This window comes from Pseudopipra pipra, chromosome 1 (genome assembly GCF_036250125.1).
Source record: "Pseudopipra pipra isolate bDixPip1 chromosome 1, bDixPip1.hap1, whole genome shotgun sequence".
NCBI classification, from domain to species: Eukaryota; Metazoa; Chordata; class Aves; order Passeriformes; family Pipridae; genus Pseudopipra; species Pseudopipra pipra.
This window is the reverse complement of record NC_087549.1, coordinates 37,671,525-37,684,467: the sequence shown is the minus strand read 5'-3', so window position 1 is coordinate 37,684,467 and position 12,943 is coordinate 37,671,525. Positions and strand designations below refer to the sequence as shown.

Sequence of the window (12,943 nt, the reverse complement as noted above, 5' to 3'; positions counted from 1 at the left end):
TCCACTCTCACACATGTGTACAAATTGGCATTCACATTTTTCAGTAATCCAAAGCTATAATAACTCGTGGTTGGTTGTGAGCTCACAGATGTCATTCAGTCTCCTGGCACCCAAGCTCCACAGATACCAAATGCAATGATTCTCCTTCCTTGCATCTCACTACTATGAGGACAGATGCATAAGTATTCATGAAGCTTTTAGTTACTGCAATGAATCAGGCCAAAAATACCTGTTCTTTTGTTCTGTTTTTTCTTCATTTCTAACTTGATAGATAGCAAAACACCAAATCCTCAGCACAGGAAGAACATCAACCTATTGAGGCAAGTCCAGAGGAGGGCCACCAAGATGTTTAGAGACATGGACCACCTCTCCTATGGGAAAGGGATAAGAAAATTGGGATTGTTCATACTGGAAAAGAGAGGACTTCAGGATGACCTAATTGCAGCCTTCTCATACCTGAAGGGAGCCAACAAGAAAAATTGAGAGAGAGAGACTATTCACAAGGGCAAGGGGGAATGGCTTTAAACTGAAAGAGAGCAGGTTTAAATTAGGTATTAGGAAGAAAATCTTTACTGTGAGGGTGGTGAGGCACTGGAACAGGTCCTCCTGAGAAGATGTGGATGCCCCGTCCCTGCAAGTGTTCAAAAAAATGTTGGATGCAGATTTGAACAACCGGGTCTAGTGGAAGCTGCCCCTGCCCATGACAGTATGGTGGGAACGAAATGGTCTTTCAGGTCCCTTCCAACCCAAGTCATTCTATGGTTCTATAGATTCAAACCCTCAGCCTGTGCAGTGGTGCTAAGGTGTGTTAGGTGCCCCAGGCTCACCTCCAGCAGGTAGCACCTGCAGGTGTTCTATCTGCCAAGGGTGACAAACAGTGCTGCATGAGTGCCATCAGCTCCATAAACCCCATCACTGTGCATGAATATGTGCCAGCTCCTCAGAGAACCACAAATAGAGGGATCACTGGATTGCTGCTAAAAATGAAAAGGCAGCAGATTGTCACTAAAAGCAAAATAGGTCAATAGATCTAACTAACTCCATAATCACCAAATCACTAATTTGGTGAGTTTCACTGACAGATTTCCTTCACCTTTTTTTTGTCATGGTATCACACATAGAAAAAACACTTATGTTTGTACACTTGAACTAGTAAGATCACCTAAAGAGATCACCTCCAGTGCAAGCTTGGAGGAATCAGCTGAAGAGATCTGTGTCAGCTCACCGGGTCATGGGCTACAACACTGGACAAGTCATAACAGGCTGCATAAACTTCCCTTAGGAAAGGTTTAAGACACCCGATGCTTTTGAGGAGGTGAGCAGATGATGTCTGGAGTTTCTTTTCAGCTTTGTTTCCTAAGATTTTGGGAAATCTAGTGACAATATCCATTTCTCTTTAATAATGGATATGTGGTTTCAGAAGAGCAGTTAACAGCCTAAAAGTGAAGATATCATCAGTGGTGAATTATATGCCTACTGAAAATCTAATCTGTAGCCAGTCTGTAACTCTCTAGCTCTTCTAAGTGAACATTTTTATTTAATCTTAGCTACATTTTACTTTTAAAACTCAATTCACTCATAGCTAAGTAGCTCACATTCTAGGTTTGTAAATAGCTTGTCTGGTAAATGCAGGAGAGATGCTGGCAGCAAACATCCACCTTCAATGTTTCGATTAGTTCTGCTTGGCTTGTACCATCAGTTGACTGAATGTGTGATTGTGCACAGTAGATGGAGTAATGTCTTTATGGTGACTTGGCAATTATTTAACCACTACATTGTACCCCAAACTCCATCTTTCCCAGATAAATAAAACAAGTCCATCATTATCCATCCCGAGCAAGAAGAAATGATTACCGCACACATATAATTCACTATAGAAAGATGTAATAACACACTTTTAATGTGCTTCAAGTTGAACTTGCAAATGCACATCCTGCTGTGGAAAGAACTCAATGCAAACATATTATGTTGGTTTTCAGGAGGCATTGCTGTTCAAAAGTGCTCAAAGTCTGTTGTATCTGTTGCTATTCTGAGTCTCTAAATCAGGCCCCACTTACTGTGATATCAGTAAAGGGAAGGAGAGGATGAATTCTGTAAATTTCCCTGAAAAGCATGCAGAGCTATTCAGTTACTTGTAAAATGCTGGGGGGTTTTTTGAGTTTCTTAAGATTGCAGGGCAGAGGGAGACAGACCATGACTTCTGGTATGTCACAGCAATCAGAACATGACTTCTAGTGTTCCTCTGTGCTGTAATGATGTACAAAAAAGAAATCATAGACAAAATATAATATTTTTATTTTATTTATGTGTTGGACTGTCTGAACTTTAAAGGTCACTTCCAAGTGAAACCTTTTGGTTCTATGATTCCTGAAGTGTCTTCACAACTTTTCTGAATTGTTTTTTCTGAACTCTGACTTGCAGATAAACCCTCAGCTTGAGCAGCCTTGAAGGTGTGATGGCAAGGAAATTAGGCAAGCAGGGATACTGGCAGTATGTCACTGAGCCATCTGATTTGTAGCTGTTCTGTAATGTTCATCTCTGAGCTCTCTGATCATTAAATGAGGAGAGGAAGGAAGTCTCTCCAAAACCAGATTAATTTGGTATCTGGGGAGGTTAAAATCACAAATTCAATTTGTAAGTTTGGTCCTGTCTCTTTCTTGCTTTCCTTTATGTTTACTTGCATTCTCAGGCCATAATTAAAACGTTGGTTGCAATAATTTGGGGTTTCATAGGGTACTGGTCCAAATGAAGAAACTATTTTCTGTGAGCTATGTTGGCTGTTCTTTGAAAAGACTGAGGGTTGAAAGGACTATTCATTCTCTACATCAGCTTAAACTTATCTGGTCTGTCTTTCATCTGCCTACTGACTTTATTACAATTTCATAGTAACTGAAAAAGAGTTTACTTAATTAATTTGATTAGAATTGGCAAGAAAAGTATTTAAACTTTTCTTACCCTTTCTTTTGAGCCATTCTGACAAAACAAAACAGATCAGTATACTACAAAAATACATCAATAATTTTTAGTAATTTTTTTTAAGACATTGGTCTTCAAAAAATCTTTGAAGTAGCTACAGCAGCTATAGCTACCCAGTTACTGTGTGTAGGTCAGTTCCCAGGCTGTGCACAGGCTTGCTGAAGACAAGCAGATGGTACCTGTGCTTCACAATTCTCCTTGTGTGTATTTGCCTGCAGGATTGGCACTGTGTCTCATGTCTTTGAGAAATGCAACTGTTCAGGGAGGGGGGATGGGGAAAGGTATTTTTCCAGTTTACCCCTGCTGCTTTAAAACTGCAGAATCTGGCAGCAGTATAAAAAAATATTTCATTCTTTGTCAGAGTTCATTTTAATGCTTTTTTGGAGATGTGGCAGCAATTTACAATGAGACAGATCAGTACAGTTGGAAATATTTAATTTCCAGAAAGTGGAAGTTCTGGGCTCCTGTGGAGTCCTAAAGCCTGAAGCTAATATATGGGCCCCAACCTTGCTTTCATTTAAGTCATTGGCAAAATTCCCATTGATTTCAAGTGAAGTAGGCTTGGCCCAGTTTCAACAAAGGAGTATTATTAGATTTAACATTTTAAACCCACAAACATAAGGAGCAGTCTTAACATTATCGTTATTGAGCATTTTATTTTCAAATGCATTTGACAGTATATTCAAGCAAAGAAATGTGGCTTATCTTTTAAACTTTCAACTTGCTAGGTTGAGCAAAATGGAAACTGCTTTCAATTAAATAATGCATTGAAAAGTATCAGGACAGAATTGCCTTTGACAGAAGAAAATACTGTATTTATCTCATTGTAATCCATTCATTGGTTTATGGCTCCAGAATCCTCAAGCAAATATCATAAATCCACATGACATCCGTGCATGTTCTAGCAGATGTTGCATTTGGGTCTCAGAGTTCGCTGAGAGATGTGTTAAAACTCATGTAACCAAGCAGCTTCTTGTCAGCCACCCATCTGAGAAGTCTCAGAAGTGCTAGCGATTATGAAACTAAGCACCAGAAATTGGCTCCAAATATGTCCACTGCAGAGAAGAAGACCACGTGAAGCTGAAATCTCCCAGAATGAGCTAATCAAAACACTTTGGAGATTTCTGACATAACAGTTCTGAGAGAAATTCAGTTTTAGGGGCATGTATGCAAACCCCAGAGCTAAAAGTGTTGCCAGGATGAAAGGCTGCTCTAACCAGCTCTGTCTGGCACTGTTTACCCAAGTGATGGAGCATTGTCCTACCTATTGTATCTCGGGGGAGGGGTGAGGGGGTGGGTTGCCTACTCTTCAGTTGTGCAAGTGACAATACCTCATGGCAGACACCGCGTAAACAACAAAAGGGCAAAAGAGCACATGTGCCCGGTGCCCCAAGGAGAGTGAGTTGGATCCTGTTTTGGGTGTATGTACGGTTTAGCAGGAGAGAGAAGGGCACTGAGGAGAGGGCTTCGGGATTTCTGAGCCCCGTTTGAAGACTCCTCTGGAAGTTGTGGTTCTTTGAGGCTCAGGTGGAGACTCAAGAGGGTGTGGGACTGCTCAGTTGTGTCCCTGATGGCAGCAAGCAGCAACAAATTCATCACAAGGAATGGCTTGACTAGACCAGGTGTGCTTGGCTCTCCAGACTCTTCATAAACAGGGCTCTCAGAAGGAACTTCTTCCCCATTCTGTCCTGTGGAGCCTCTGGTGTCTGCTTACTCAGTGTTGCTAGCTGTAATAGACTTGCCTGGGGTACAGCTGGGTGCAGAGGATCCTTTATCCAGAGGACGCCTTCCCCCCTACTGGAATCTGGATGTGAATGTGCTTCTAACTAGTCAGTTACAGTCAGGCTCTAACAATAAAACAGTAATATTTAAACTGTGCTCTTCCTCTATGCCTTAAATGTTGATTAGGTTTTGTTTGCTCAGTTGTGTATAAGATTTCTATGATGTGTTTGATTTTCTTTTGTGCTATTCAAATAAAGGAAACAGAAAATTCAAAGGCAGTCAAGAATAGGGAAGTTATATCCTAACTTCTTGGACCTAAGGGATTTCTGAGAAAGTACTGTGAGAAGCTTTAGGTGATGGCTTGTGAACTGCATGGGCCAAAGTGTGAGCAGGGACTTGGGCTGCCAAGGGCTACAAATTTCCTGTCTATCTGCTCTCACAAAGGGAGGGGGGAAGAGTGACTTGCCACTTTCGGAAGAAGTGATCAAGGCACCTGACATGTTACAGGTCTGCCAGGGGCTCCAGCTGTCACGGACAGATGCTTAACACTGACCATGAGAACACAAAGTATGAAAAAGTACTTGGGATTTGTTTGTTTTCCACTAGGATGAAGTGAAAACTACTTGTCTTGTAATTGGATGCTCAATGAATAAATTTATTGCAACATTCAAGCTTCCTACCGTTTCCATGCTGAGTTCAAATGGACAGGATTAAGGGGCTAGTGATAGTACCAGCAACTGAAAAATGTATGATTGGTTAAAAAATTAACTGTAGTACATTGACAGCTGAAGGAATTTGATTGTATTTACAATATAGAAGATGAACCTCTTCATCCACTGCTCTCTACTACAGCAACTGCAGATGTTGCAAGCACTGTAACTGAAGGAAAATTATTCTGCTAATTTTTATACTGAAAATCCCATTCAAATGAACAATAACTGCAATTTACCATGTATCCAGAATCGTTCTTCTCTGCAGACTTCAATAGAGACCAGTGAGTCTTTCCTCAATCCATCTGATTTCATGTTTGTTTATCATAATACAGAGGGGTCATGTACCAAGTAAACAGGTAGTTTTAGAAAGTTAATGCCTCTTGAGTTATTAGATGAGACTTGGTACCTAAGCAAACAGAGAGATAAATGAGTCAGTTCCAGGAAGGGATTACAACTACATAACTCAGTTTATCCATGGGAGATAAAACTCCTATAAGGAGTCATCTTTATTTCAGGGTATAATAAAAAATAAGTAGTTTTAATTTTTAAAATATATTTTTAGATGCTTGATCCTCTTTCACTGAATGGGGTAGTTTGTCACTGAATCAGGCATTGAGTAGTCTGAGTCAGACCATTATTGAAATCTGAAAACAATTAATGCAGAATGAGTATTTCAGAATAGCTTGCTACATTATACATCTTCAGAATACACATTTTGAAGTATACCTGTGGCTTCCTAGAAATATTCAGTACCTCTAATAAGGGGAAAAATGCCAGGATGAGATTGATTAGGTTTTTTTAGTTAAAAGTGTATACTTTTTTCTTCCTACCGGGTGTAACAACTAAGAAATCTTTGACATTTCTCTTTGAGAAAATAACATAAAACACCAATTCTAAATGCTGTCTCATTATCTACAGTTGATGCTCTTACCGTTCCTTTTTATAATGACCATTTTTCAAATGCCTTTTGAGTCAGTGCCTCACTCTAGTAGCCATTGTGTCTTTGAACACTCTATTTTACCCAGCGCCTAAATTGCTGAGTACCCCAATTCTTGAAGACGAATTACTGCAATGAAAAATATTCAAACATCAAAATGGCTGCTGCGTTTGATAGAAACTGCTTTAAAGATTGAAAGTGGCCTAGCCTAAATATTCCCAGTATTAGCAACGCATTAGAGAAATCAGAAATGCATTTACCATTTAATACATTAATGACTCTAGAGCTGGTCAGATAAATGCATCAGTAAATACAGTGTGTAACTTCCTTACCTCTGTGTTCTCTTTTTCAAGAACTGTTGTTTACACTGATATTTCCTGTGTTGATACAGAAGTTATGCTACCTCTGCTGGTAAATCTGGCTATTTTAATCTGTTTATGTGTTTATGTGTTGATCCAGCAAAAATGTGCTTGGTACATCCTCTGGTGGCAACACATGGAAACATCAGTTGGGTGTGCAAAAAAACTGACTCTTCAGTTTCTGTCTTCACATATTAGAGCTACCTTTTCCCTGCTTAGGCAGAGGAAAACTCGTGGGCAAGAGTGTTCAAGAGGAGCTGCTGGAAAGCAGACCACCTTCAACTCAGGCCAGGCTGCCTCAGAACAGCATCACAGAACTGTTCACCACAGGAGTTCAGAGGGCTCACAGCACGATCATGCCACAACTCTTCATTTTCACCCCTCCATGCCATCCTGCCACCTCAAACTGTTACATTTTTATGGAAGAGAATCAAAATTGTGTAAGTCGGTTGTGGTTTATTATCCCTGGCAGGCCACTCATGCCCAAACAAACTGTAGCAACCCTTTTGAAGCACTGGCACTCAGAGTAGGTGGTGAAACCCCATGCCAGGGAGGGACATACTCTCAGTATTTAATACACTGAGGTGACTCTCAGTATTTAATGCAAAGTAAGAACAAAGTAAGGAGGATTGAAGCAATTTTCCACTAGGATGGATGAGCCTGACTGAGCAGAAGGCGACAACTTGGGCTTTGAGAACCAGCACCACAAAGTCCCCTCACCTTTCTCTCTGCTTCTTCTTCCCAGGTGGCCTAGGGATGACTCCTTCTCAATGCTGAAAGCCAGTGAGTAGGACAATGTCACGTATGGATTTAAAATGTGCACCAGGAATTAAGAAAGAGCTATGAAATAGGTGTGAAATTATATTAATTTAAAATTGATTAGCACATAATTGTCTGAGGAGCATGTGTTAATAGCTTCTTTTCTGATCAGGAAGTTTACTGTTTTATCCAAAACATAGCTATTTGTAATTTTTTTTCTTTTTTTACTCTTTGACCTTCACGATATGGGCAACAGGCAAGATGTTTTACTGTACTACTTTTCACTCCAGCAACAAAGGAGGATTAGTTACTATTTAATCAGCTGCTTTCTTCCCAAGACTTGCTGATGAAGCCCATGAAATTAAGTTGTTCAGATTTTGCAGTCCAGGAGAGTAGATGCTGCCAATGGCAAATTTCTGTTTGCCAAAGTGAGCACCATGAGGGAGGCAGAGAAGACAGGAAAGAGGGACATCAGGAACCACTAGGAGGTGGTACCAGGTGGGATCAGTAGTATCTGATGGTCACTTGCACCACTGTCCTCAGGTGGGATGGTGGCTTCTCTGTACCACAGAGATTACTGACTAAACAAAATTAAGACAAATTCTTGGTGCAGAAAATAGTGGACATGGGAACCATGCATTGGTCAGGGGAGAGGACTGTTAACAGATGCAAACACAGCTTTAAAACAAATAAAAAGTTGTTAGGAAGAAGACAAATTTCTGTGTCACTGCCTGAGGGCACTGCCAGGACTCTTCCTGTTCCTAGGGAGGTGCCTGATATGGGACAGTGTTTGCTCCTGTCTCCTGGCTGGTCCTGGTTGAGGTGGTGGAACAAGACTGTCTCCCAGGTCCTGTCTTGACACCCCAGGGAGCCCCCAGTCCTCATGGTGCCCTGCTGCACTGCGATATCCTGAAGGACCCAAGAGGAATCGGGGAAAGGCACGGGGACATGGTCACTGAAGCTGAATGTGGTTAGCCCAGAGGAAAACCTTTTTAAGGAGATGAGGAAGGCTCACAAGGGAAGGTCTCTAAAGCAAGCTATACAAATACCCATCAGCCACTCTTGCCTCAGTGATGGGATAGGACTAGGCAGTGCAGATCAACATCCCTGTGTTTTTACAGCAGAAACAGGCTCATCTACAGCAAGGGGAGACCTCCTCTGCTGAGCAAATTCTCCTGGCCAAGCCTGCTTCAAGGTGTGTCTCACTGAACTTCGCCGAAGTAAGGAACGTATGAAGGAGGAAAAAGCTTTATTTTGGCTACTCCTTTACAGCTTTCCTTCAACGACCCAGGAAGGATCAAGCTCTTTCACTACTCTTTTCAGCTCAAGACATGAGCACCTGGATCCAGCAGTGAAACTTCAGACTTCCATCAGGGCCACTGGGGTGGCTTTGCCTTTCCCTCCCAAAGCAGACGTGATCTCACTGCAGGTACCATTGAGACCCATCCATTTCCAGACACAGCAGTAACCCCTTTTTCAAGAGACTGACTACATGGCTAGGCAGAACCAGCACCATTTTGTAGTAACTTGCTGTGAAAAATCAATATTTACTGCCTGCAACTTTAGTATTGAATTATTTATTTGAGAATTTAAGTATTTGAACACATATCAAAGCCAATCATATCCTGGGCTGCATCAAAAGCAGCATCGCCTGCAGGTCAGGTGAGGTGATTCTGTCTTCTACTCCACTTGCATGAGACCCCCACCTCAAGTACTAGTTCCATGTCTGGGGTCCCCAGCATAGCAAAGATATTGACCTGTAGGAGCAAGTCCAAAGGAAAACCACCAAGATGATTAGAGGAATGGAGCACCTCTCCTATGAGGAAAGGCTGAGAGAGTTGGGACTGTTCAGCCTGGAGAAGAAAAGGTTTCAGGACGACTTCATTTTAACCTTCCAGTACCTGAAGGGAGCCTACAAGAGAGATGGAGAGAGACTACTTACAAGAGCATATAGTGACAGGACAAGGGGCAATGGCTTTAAACTGAGAGTAGGTTTAGATTAGACATTAAAAAGAAACTCTTTACTGTGAGGGTGGTGAGGCACTGGAACAGGTTGCTTGGAGAAGATGCGGATGCCACTCCACCCCTGCAAGTGTTCAAGCCAGGCTAGATGGAGCCCTGAGCCACCTGGTCTAGTGAAAGGTCTCCTTGCCCATGGCAGGGGGCTTGGAAGTAGTATCTTTAAGGTCCCTTCCAACCCAAACCATTCTATGATTTTGTATTTATTCAAAGTGCATTATTAAAAGGATAAACTGTTAGATACTCTGAGTACTAGAATGTCTTACTACAGCTCTGGCAAGAGGAAAACTTGTGATAAAACATGATAAGCCAGCAATAAATAGCTTCCAGGCCATCTCCTACTGCTCAGAGATGTTTAACCTGAAGTAGCATGTAAGAGATAGATCCTTGACAGAGCTTTGGAGAAGTGGAGCATTTGGGCCATCCCTGCTGATTGTAGGGATTCCCGCAAAACAGGAAATAAAGAGAAATTTTTTTGTATAAAAACACATGTTCTGGAGATCTCTAAGTCAGGAAAAGAAAACAGATCCATTCATATTGCAGCTGTTGCTGAAGGACTAATAGGAGTGACAAAGAGTGGAAACTTCTTTCTGGGAGATGATGTCTGGACATGCACAGAGGTAGGCTATTTATTTGGTTGAAAGGTGACTTAGTCACATTTGGAGAAAAGTGTTACACTTTGGCCAAATCCAATCACTCTACCATCATATCAAGGTATCTTACACAATGAAATGGGCAAAAAATTATAAACATTTTTCCCAAGAAGTGCCTAAGCTCTTTTATATGCCATTAGTCCCCAGTTTTATCCTTTTATTTAAAACTTCTGAAAGTAAAACTATCTTTGTCACTCTCACTGCATCTACAATGAGATTCCTGCATTCCTGTCTAAAGTGGTCAGCACCCTTGCCTGGCTCTTCACTTAAGACCCATCACCTGATCGCAGTGACAGGAAAGATTCTGGATTTATTTTGATCAATTTGTGTCCCTCCTGTTTTCCTTCTCATATTCTCATTCAACTGCCCCCCTAATTGTATACCTGACCTCCTTTCATCTGATAAAGTTCAAAGTTTAGTGTCACTTCTGACTTCGTCTTTGGTAGGGATGGAGCAGCTTTTCCTTAGGTTGCTCTCTTTTGAAGTCTTTGAGGCCAGTGATGCTCTCTTAGACTGCATCTCCATCCTGTGTCTGTCTGAGGCACAAGCACTGGATGTGCCAAGCCTGTAAACCCCTCGAAAGCATGGTCTGACTCCAATGGCCAAACGCAGATCTCAGCAGGCAAGCATCAGGCAAAGGAGTTACCTGGTGTGGCAACCATCCACAACAGCTGTCTCTTATCCATGGCTAGTGCCTTGCCCTAAGCTACAGACACCAGCCAGATGTGGGAAGCAGGACTGGCAGTCCCCTTCTCACAGTCAGGCTGACACTGTCACAGCCAGGCTGAGCACGGACAGCTGCTGATGCCTGCCTCTCCTTGATAAGACCAGTGCTTGCCTAAGTGCCTTGTGCTCTGCTAGTGACTATCTGGCTGCCAGCATCAGGGGAGCAGAGGCTTGCTGAGCCAAGCCAAGCAGCCCACTCTGCTCTGCCTCATGTCTGCTGGAAAAAGGGAATAAAAAGACTTAACTCCTGGCAAGGTCCAAATGAGTGACTTCTCCTCACTCCATAGGAGCATGCCTAAACCCTGTCTCCTAAAAATCAGTTTCACAAAAAGAAAAAAATCAGCAGAGCCCTCTCCTACCATGCTCCAGGGGTCAGTTGCAAGTAGCAACCAAAAGGCAGCTCAGAGCAATGTCCTAGGTCAAACGTGTCTCACCAGTCTCACCCTACAGCACAGTATGGGTCAGTGTGTTGGGCTAAATATCCTCTGGAAGGAGTGGGTCTCAGGGAGTGCCAAGAGCCAGGCCAAGCATGGCTGTTTCTAAGCTAAGAGGTTTGCTAAGGTTCTGTGTGAAAGTGCGACTCTAGGTACAAATCCCAGGCACGTGCTTCCTAGATGATGTGTTGACTGTGTTGTCCAAACTGTATTACTAGATGTTTCACATATTATCTGTCATGGGGCCTAGATATCAAAGAATTATGGGAGAGCATTGAACACACTGTGGATTAATGAAGGAAATTTTACAGTCTGTGTCATTCAGGGATCAGGTGAAGTTAACTGAATGATTCTTTCCGGTCTTAATAGCAGGAAGTTCATTACTTTGCTGACATTAGTGTTACTGAGGCTGTAGATAGACAAGATGGTAAACCTGTTTTAAGATGCCTATTACAAGATCAGAAACCCTGTGGCCATATGACACAAAGCACTAAAACAACTTCAGTCTGTCAGTTCTAATTTGTTCCAAATATTTTGAATTCTTAGTACAACTTCAATCTGTCTTGACAGATCAGTTTTTAGCTCATCCTGCCCACTCTAATTTTATGCCGAATACACATCATCTGTTTACCCGTAGTTGGGATAAAGCCTGGCATATATCCATACACTGTACTATGGCTAATTCATCAGAAATATGCCCGTACCTCATTCAGATTGGATTTGTACCACGGGCTGATCCAGGAACACACAGATCTCACACAGTAGAAGCACAGCCCGTGTATGCCCTGTTGACAGAAATGGTATGTGACAGAAAGAATCTAGAAGGAAAGTAAAAGATGTAAAAGGTATAAAAGCTGGAGGAAGGCTGATGAACAAAAAGGAATGAGACATGACTTAAAAGAAAAAAAAGTTAAAAAAAGCATATGAAACGAAAGATGTGAAAACCACATGCAACACTGCATGTAGTGCAAATACAGTTACACATAGTACCAAACGTAAAGCATTGAGAATATGGACTAAAGGTAACTCAAAACTAGGCAGAAGGCCAATGCAAGCTTCTCAGTTTGATGAAGGAAATAATGGGTGACAATCTGTGGTCCCTTTTATAAAGACCAGGCTTAATAGAGTGAACCTATCTACTTTAGTTTGGGTGATCATAAGTAATTGCAAGTCACTTTGGTCATGCAGTCTGTATTGCACATACAGACTTGAATATATTTTTACCACAGCTCTGAACGAAAGGTTGTATTGCTGTGTACAAACAGGAAGAATGTACTGAGAAAATGGAAGGACTCTTTCTGAAGAAGAAGAAAAAAATCTCATTAAAATCTAATGAAAGAAAATTTAAAAGACTAAGGAGATAAAAAGAACCCTCGTGATCTCATTAAATTAGTAATTGAAAAACTCTTGAGAGCAGATTTAACAGACTTGAGAGATACCTAACTCTTCCCTTGCTCTAGCCAAATGCCCTCCTCTTACAGGTGCAACTTCTTTGGTTTGAGTGACACTTCTGCATGTAGGTGTGCACCACAGCTAAAATGTCAGCTGAAATTTGTTGCTGTGAATCAGACCATGTTTTGATTCTTTTCTCTCATTCTTCTGGCTGCTAGGGAAAGGGACAGGCATAAGGAAAGTGAGGAGAGCA

General features: G+C 41.7%; 1 protein-coding gene across 2 annotated transcripts in view; it reads right to left on the bottom strand.

Annotated features, from left to right (window-relative positions):
- Positions 1–3,612: 3,612 nt before the first annotated feature.
- Positions 3,613–12,943, bottom strand: part of CA8 (carbonic anhydrase 8) — a 64,828-nt gene continuing 55,497 nt past the window's right edge. Inside the window, exons 9-10 of one of the 2 annotated variants that reach the window (XR_010430100.1) lie at positions 5,648–5,817; positions 3,613–4,780 (exon numbers count right to left, since the gene is read on the bottom strand). The gene's annotated coding sequence lies outside the window, so the exon portion shown is untranslated. Of the gene's footprint in view, positions 5,818–12,943 lie in introns of both variants that reach the window. The other variant, XM_064652348.1, reaches the window with a different exon arrangement.